This window comes from Dama dama, unplaced genomic scaffold (assembly GCF_033118175.1).
Source record: "Dama dama isolate Ldn47 unplaced genomic scaffold, ASM3311817v1 ptg000088l, whole genome shotgun sequence".
Lineage (NCBI taxonomy): Eukaryota > Metazoa > Chordata > Mammalia > Artiodactyla > Cervidae > Dama > Dama dama.
Window position 1 is genome coordinate 3,230,320 of NW_026870905.1, and position 7,906 is coordinate 3,238,225.

Sequence of the window (7,906 nt, forward strand, 5' to 3'; positions counted from 1 at the left end):
CATCTTTTTCACACCTTTTGAAGCTCTTTATATTTTTCACACCTTTTCAGGCTTTTCATGTTTTTCTACACCGCTTCATTCTCTTCCTATTTTTCAGACATGTTCATGCTCCTCATATTTTTGACATCCTTTGAAGCTCTTCATATTTTTCACACCTTTTCAGGCTTTTCATGTATTTCAACACCGTCTCATGCGCCTCCTATTTTTCAGACCGTTTCATGCTCCTCATATGTTTCACACCTTTTTCAGGCTCTTCATGTTTTTCAACACCACTTCATGCTCCTCCTATTTATCAGACCGTTTCATGCTCATCATATTTTTGACACAGTTTGAAGCTCTTCATACTTTTCACACCTTTTGAGGCTCTTCATGTTTTTGAAAACAGTTTCTTGCTCCTCATATTTTTCAGACCGTTTCATGGTCCTCATATTTTTGACACCTTTTGAAGCTCTTCATATTTTTCGCACCTTTTCAGGCTCTTCATTTTTTTGAACACCACTTCATGCTTCTCCAATTTTTCAGACCGTTTCATGCTCCTCATATATTTGACACCTTTTGAAGCTCTTCATATTTTTCACATCTTTTCAGGCTCTTCATATTTTTCAACCCGCTTAAGCTCCTCCTATTTTTCAGACCGTTTCTTGCTCCTCATATTTTTGACACCTTTGAGGCTCTTAATATATTTCACACCTTTTCAGGCTCTTCATGTTTTTGAACACCGCTTCATGCTCCTCCTATTTTTCAGACCGTTTCATGCTCCTCCTATTTTTCAGACCGTTTCATGCTCCTCATATTTTTGACACCTTTTGAACCTCTTCATATTTTTCACACCTTTTCAGGCTCTTCATGTTTTCAACACCGCTTCATGCTCCTACTATTTTTCAGACGGTTTCATGCTCCTCATATTTTTGACACCTTTTGAAGCTCTTCATATTATTCACACCTTTTCAGGCTCTTCATGTTTTTCAACACCGCTTCATGCTCCTCCTTTTTTTCAGACCGTTTCATGCTCCTCATATTTTTGACAACTTTTGAAGCTCTTCATATTTTTCACACTTCTCCAGGCTCTTCATGTTTTTGAACACCGTTTCATGTTCCTCCTTTTTTTCAGACTGTTTCATGCTGCTAATATTTTTGACACCTTTTGAAGTTCTTCATATTTTTCACACCTTTTCAGGCTCTTCACGTTTTTCAACACCACTTCATGCTCCTCCTATTTTTCAGACCATTTCAGGCTCCTCTTATTTTTTTTTTTTATTGTTATTTTTTTTTTTATTATTTTTATTTTTTTTTCCAGTGGGTTTTGTCATACCTTGATATGAATCAGCCATGGATTTACATGTATTCACAGTCCCGATTCCCCCTCCCACCTCCCTCTCCACCCGATTCCTCTGGGTCTTCCCAGTGCACCAAGCCGGAGCACTTGTCTCGTGCATCCTACCTGGGCTGGTGATCTGTTTCACCATAGATAGCATACATGCTGTTCATTTGAAATATCCCACCCTCACATTCTCCCACAAAGTTCAAAAGTCTGTTCTGTATTTCTGTGTCTCTTTTTCTGTTCTGCATATAGGGTTATCGTTGTCACCTTTCTAAATTCCATATACATGTGTCAGTATGCTGTAATGTTCTTTATCTTTCTGGCTTACTTCACTCTGTATAATGGGCTCCAGCTTCATCCATCTCATTAGGACTGATTCAAATGAATTCTTTTTAATGGCTGAGTAATATTCCATGGTGTATATGTACCACAGCTTTCTTATCCATTCATCTGCTGACGGGCATCTAGGTTGCTTCCATGTCCTGGCTATTATAAACAGTGCTGCGATGAACATTGGGGTGCACGTGTCTCTTTCAGACGAACCTATGGACACCTTATCTTTGACAAAGGAGGCAAGGATATGCAATGGAAAAAAGACAACCTCTTTAACAAGTGGTGCTGGGAAAACTGGTCAACCACTTGTAAAAGAATGAAAATAGAACACTTTCTAACACCATACACAAAAATAAACTCAAAGTGGATTAAAGATCTAAATGTAAGACCAGAAACTATAAAACTCCTAGAGGAGAAGATAGGCAATACACTCTCCGACATAAATCAAAGCAAGATCCTCTATGACCCACCTCCCAGAATATTGGAAATAAAAGCAAAACTAAACAAATGGGACCTAATGAAACTTAAAAGCTTTTGCACTACAAAGGAAACTATAAGTAAGGTGAAAAGACAGCCCTCAGATTGGGAGAAAATAATAGCAAATGAAGAAACAGACAAAGGATTAATCTCAAAAATACACAAGCAAATCCTGCAGCTCAATTCCAGAAAAATAAATGACCCAATAAAAAATGAGCCAAAGAACTAAACAGACATTTCTCCAAAGAAGACATACAGATGGATAACAAACACATGAAAAGATGCTCAACATCACTCATTATTAGAGAAATGCAAATCAAAACCACAATGAGGTACCATTACATGCCAGTCAGGATGGCTGCTATCCAAAAGTCTACAAGCAATAAATGCTGGAGAGGGAGTGGAGAAAAGGGAACCCTCTTATACTGTTGGTGGGAATGCACAATAGTACAGCCGATATGGAAAACGGTGTAGAGATTTCTTAAAAAACTGGAAATAGAACTGCCATATGACCCAGCAATTCCACTTCTGGGCATACACACTGAGGAAACCAGATCCTCTTATTTTTCAGACCGTTTCAAACTCCTCATATTTTTTACAACTTTTGAAGCTCTTCATATATTTCACACCTTTTCAGGCTCTTCATGTTTTTCAACACCGCTTCATGCTCCTACTATTTTTCAGACCGTTTCATGGTCCTCATATTTTTGACACCTTTTGAAGCTCTTCATATTTTTCACACCTTTTCAGGCTCTTCATGTTTTTGAACACCGTTTCATGCTCCTCCTATTTTTCAGACCGTTTCATGCTCCTCATGTTTTTGAGACGTTTTGAAGCTCTGCATATTTTTCATAACTTTCAGGCTCTTCATGCTTTTGAAACACCGTTACATGCTCCTCCTATTTTTCATACATATCATGCTCGTCATTTTTTTGACACATTTTGAAGCTCTTCATATTTTTCACACCTTTTCAGGCTCTTTATGTTTTTCAACGCCGTATCATGCTCCTCCTATTTTTCAGACCGTTTCATGCTCCTCATATCTTTGACACCTTTTGAAGCTCTTCATATTTTTCACATCATTTCAGGCTCTTCAAGTTTTTGAAAACGGCTTCATGCTCCTCCTAATTTTCAGACCGTTTTTTGCTCATCATATTTTTGACACATTTTGAAGCTTTTCATATTTTTCACAGCTTTTCAGGCTCTTCATGTTTTTGAACACAGTTTCATGCTCCGCATATTTTTCACACCTTTTCATGCTCTTCATATTTTTCACACCTTTTCAGGCTCTTCATGTTTCTCAACACCGTTTCATGCTTCTCCTATTTTTCAGACCATTTCATGCTCCTCATACTTTTAACAGCTTTTTAAGCTCTTCATATATTTCACACCTTTTCAGGCTTTTCATGTTTTTGAAAACCGCTTCATGCTCCTCCTATTTTTCAGACCATTTCATGCTCCTCGTATTTTTCACACCTTTTGAAGCTCTTCCTATATTTCACACCTTTTCAGGCTCTTCATGTTTTTGAACACCGCTTAATGCTCCTCCTATTTTTCAGATTGTTTCATCCTCCTCATATTTTTGACACCTTTGAAGCTCTTCATATTTGTCACACCCTTCCAGGCTCTTCATGTTCTTCATCACTGTTTCATGCTCCTCCTATTTTTCAAACTGTTTCAGGCTCCTCATATTTTTCACACCTTTTGAAGCTCTTCATATTTTCACACCTTTTCAGGCTCTTCATGTTTTTCAAAACCGCTTCATGCTCCTCCTGTTTTTCAGACCGTTTCAAGCTCCTCATGTTTTTCATATCTTTTGAAGCTCTTCATATTTTTCACACGTTTTCAGGCTCTTCATGATTTTCAACACCGCTTCATGATCCTCCTATTTATCAGACCGTTTCATGCTCATCTCATTTTTGACACCTTTTGAAGCTGCTCATATTTTTCACACCTTTTGAAGCTCTTCATTTTTTTCACAACTTTTCAGGCTCTTCAAGTTTTTCAACACCGCTTCATGCTCCTCCTATTTTTCAGACCGTTTCATGCTCCTCATGTAATTCACACCTTTTGAAACTCTTCATATTTTTCACACCTTTTCAGGCTCTTCATGTTTTGGAACACCGTTTCATGCTCCTCCTATTTTTCAGACCTTTCATGCTCCTCATATTTTTGACACCTTTTGAAGCTCTTCATATTTTTCACAACTTTTCAGGCTCTTCATGTTTTTCAACACGGCTTCATGCTTCTCCTATTTTCCAGACCGTTTCATTGTCCTAATATTTTTGACACCTTTAGAAGCTCTTCATATTTTTGACACGTTTTCAGGCTCTTCATGTTTTTCAACACGGCTTCATGCTCCTCCTATTTTTCAGATCGGTTCATTCTCCTCATATTTTTCACACCTTTTGATGCTCTTCATATTTTTCACACCTTTTCAGGCTCTTCATGTTTTGGAACACCGTTTCATGCTCCTCCTATTTTTCAGACCTTTTCATGCTCCTCATATTTTTGACACCTTTTGAAGCTCTTCATATTTTTCACAACTTTTCAGGCTGTTCATGTTTTGGAACACCGTTTCATGCTCCTCCTTTTTTTCAGACCGTTTCATGCTCCTCATATCTTTGACACCTTTTGAAGCTCTATATTTTTCACACCTTTTCAGGATCCTCATGTTTTTGAACACCGCTTCATGCTACTCCTATTTTTCAGACCGTTTCATGCTCCTCCTATTTTTCACACTTTTTGAAGCTCTTCATATTTTTCACAGCTTTTCAGGCTCTTCATGTTTTTGAACACCGTTTCATGCTGCTCCTATTTTTCAGACTCTTTCATGCTCGTCATATTTTTGACACCTTTTGAAGCTCTTCGTATTTTTCACACCTTTTCAGGCTCTTCATGTTTTTGAAAACCGCTTCATGCTCCTCCTATTTTTCACACCTTTTGAAGCTCTTCATATTTTTCACACCTTTTCAGGCTCTTCATGTTTTTCAACTCCGCTCATGCTCCTCCTCTTTTTCAGACCGTTTCATGCTCCTTATATTTTTGACACTTTTTGAGGCTCTTCATATTTTTCACACCATTTCAGGCTCTTCTTCGTTTTGAACAACGTTTCATGCTCCTCCTATTTTTCAGACCGTTTCATGCTCCTCATGTATTTCACACCTTTTGAAGCTCTTCATAATTTTCACACCTTTTCAGGCTCTACATGTTTTTCAACATCACTTCATGCTTCTCTTATTTTTCAGACTGATTCATGTTCCTCATATTTTTGACACCTTTTGAAGCTCTTCATATTTTTCACACCTGTTCAGGCTCATCATGTTTTTCAACGCCGCTTCATGCTCCTCATCTTTTTCAGACCGTTTCGTGCTCCTCATATTTTTCACACCTTTTGAAGCTCTTCATATTTTTCACAACTTTTCAGGCTCTTCATATTTTTGATCACCGTTTCATGCTCCTCCTATTTTTCAGACCGTTTCATGCTCCTCATATTTTGACACCTTTTTAAGCTCTTCACATTTTTCACACCTTTTCAGGCTCTTCATGTTTTTCAAAACCGCTTCATGATCCCCCTATATTTCAGACCGTTTCATGCTCCTCATATTTTTCACACCTTTTGAAGCTCTTCGTATTTTTCACACCTTTTCAGACTCTTCATGTTTTTCAACACCACTTCATGCTCCTCCTATTTTTCCGACGGTTTCATGCTCATCGCATTTTTGACACCTTCTGAAGCTCTTCATTTTTATCAAAACTTTTGAGCTCTTCACATTCTTCACACGTTTTCAGGCTCTTCATGTATTTCAATAACGGTTCTTACTCCTCCTATTTTTCAGAACGTTGCATGCTTCTCATATTTTTGACACGTTTTGAAGCTCTTCATATTTTTCACACCTTTTCAGGCTCTTCATGTTTTTCAACACCACTTCATGCTCCTCCTTTTTTTCAGACCGTTTCATGCTCCTCCTATTTTTCACACCTTTTGAAGCTCTTCATATTTTTCACACCTTTTCAGGCTGTACATGTTTTTGAACACCACTTCATGCTCCTCCTATTTTTCAGATCGTTTCTTGCTCCTCATGTATTTCACACATTTTGAAGCTCTTCATATTTTTCACACCTTTTCAGGCTCTTCATGTTTTTCAACACCGCATCATGCTCCTCCTATTTTTCAGACCGTTTCATGCTCATCTCTTTTTTGACACCTTTTGAAGCTCTTCATATTTTTCATACGTTTTGAAGCTCTTCATACTTTTCACACTTTTTCAGGCTCTTCGTGTTTTTGAACACCGCTTCACGCTCCTCCTATTTTTCAGACCGTTTCATGCTGCTCGTATTTTTCAGACCGTTTCATGCTCCTCATAATTTTGACAATTTTATAAGCTCTTCATATTTTTCACACTTTTTCAGGCTCTTCATGTTTTTGAACACCGCTTCATGCTCCTCCTATTTTTCAAACTTTTGAAGCTCTTCATGTTTTTCACACCTTTTCAGGCTCTTCATGTTTTTGAACACAGCTTCATGCTCCTCCTAATTTTCAGACCGTTTCATGCTCCTCATACATTTCACACCTTTTTAAGCTCTTCCTATTTTTCACACCTTTTCACGCTCTTCATGTTTTTGAACACCGTTTTATGCTGCCTCTATTTTTCAGACCGTTTCATGCTCCTCATATATTTTAAACCTTTTGAATCTCTTCATATATTTCACACATTTTCAGGCTGTTCATGTTTTTCAACAACGCTTCATGATCTTCCTATTATTCAGACCGTTTCATGCTCCTCAAGTATTTCACACCTTTTGAAGCTCTTCATATTTTTCACACCTTTTCAGGCTCTTCATGTTTTTCAACACCACTTAATGCCCCTCCTATTTTTCAGACCGTATCATGCTCATCTCATTTTTACACCTTTTGAAGCTCTTCATATTTTTCACACCTTTTGAAGCTCTTCCTATTTTTCACACCTTTTCAGGCTCTTCAGGGTTTTGAACACCGCTTCATGCTCCTCATATTTTTCACACCTTTTGAAGCTCTTCATATTTTTCACACCTTTTCAGGCTCTTCATGTTTTTCAACACCACTTCTTGCTCCTCCATTTTTCACACCCTTTCATGCTTCTCATGTATTTCACACCTTTTGAAACTCTTCATATTTTTCACATCTTTTCAGGCTCTTCATGTTTTTGAACAAGGTTTCATGCTCCTCCCATTTTTCAGACCGTTTCATGCTACTCATATTTTTGACACGTTTTGAAGCTCTTCATATTTTTCCCATTTTTCAGGCTCTTCATGTTTTTGAACACCGTTTCATGCTCCTCCTATTTTTCAGACCGTTCATGCTCCTCATATTTTGACACATTTTGAAGCTCTTCATATTTTTCACATCTTTTCAGGCTCTTCATGTTTCTGAACACCGCGTCATGCTCCTCCTATTTTTCATATCGTTTCATGCTTCTCATATTTTTCACACCTTTTGAAGCTCTTCATATTTTTCACACCTTTTCAGGCTCTTCATGTTTTTCAACACCGCTTCATGCTCCTCCTATTTTTCAGACCGTTTCATGCTCATCTCATTTTTGACACCTTTTGAAGCTCTTCATATTCTTCACTCCTTTTGAAGCTCTTCATATTTTTCACACCTTTTGAAGCTCTTCATATTTCTCACACCTTTTCAGACTCTTCATGTTTTTCAACACCGCTTCATGCTGCTCCTGTTTTTCAGACCTTTTCATGCTCCTCATATTTTTCACATCTTTTGAAGTTCTTCTTATT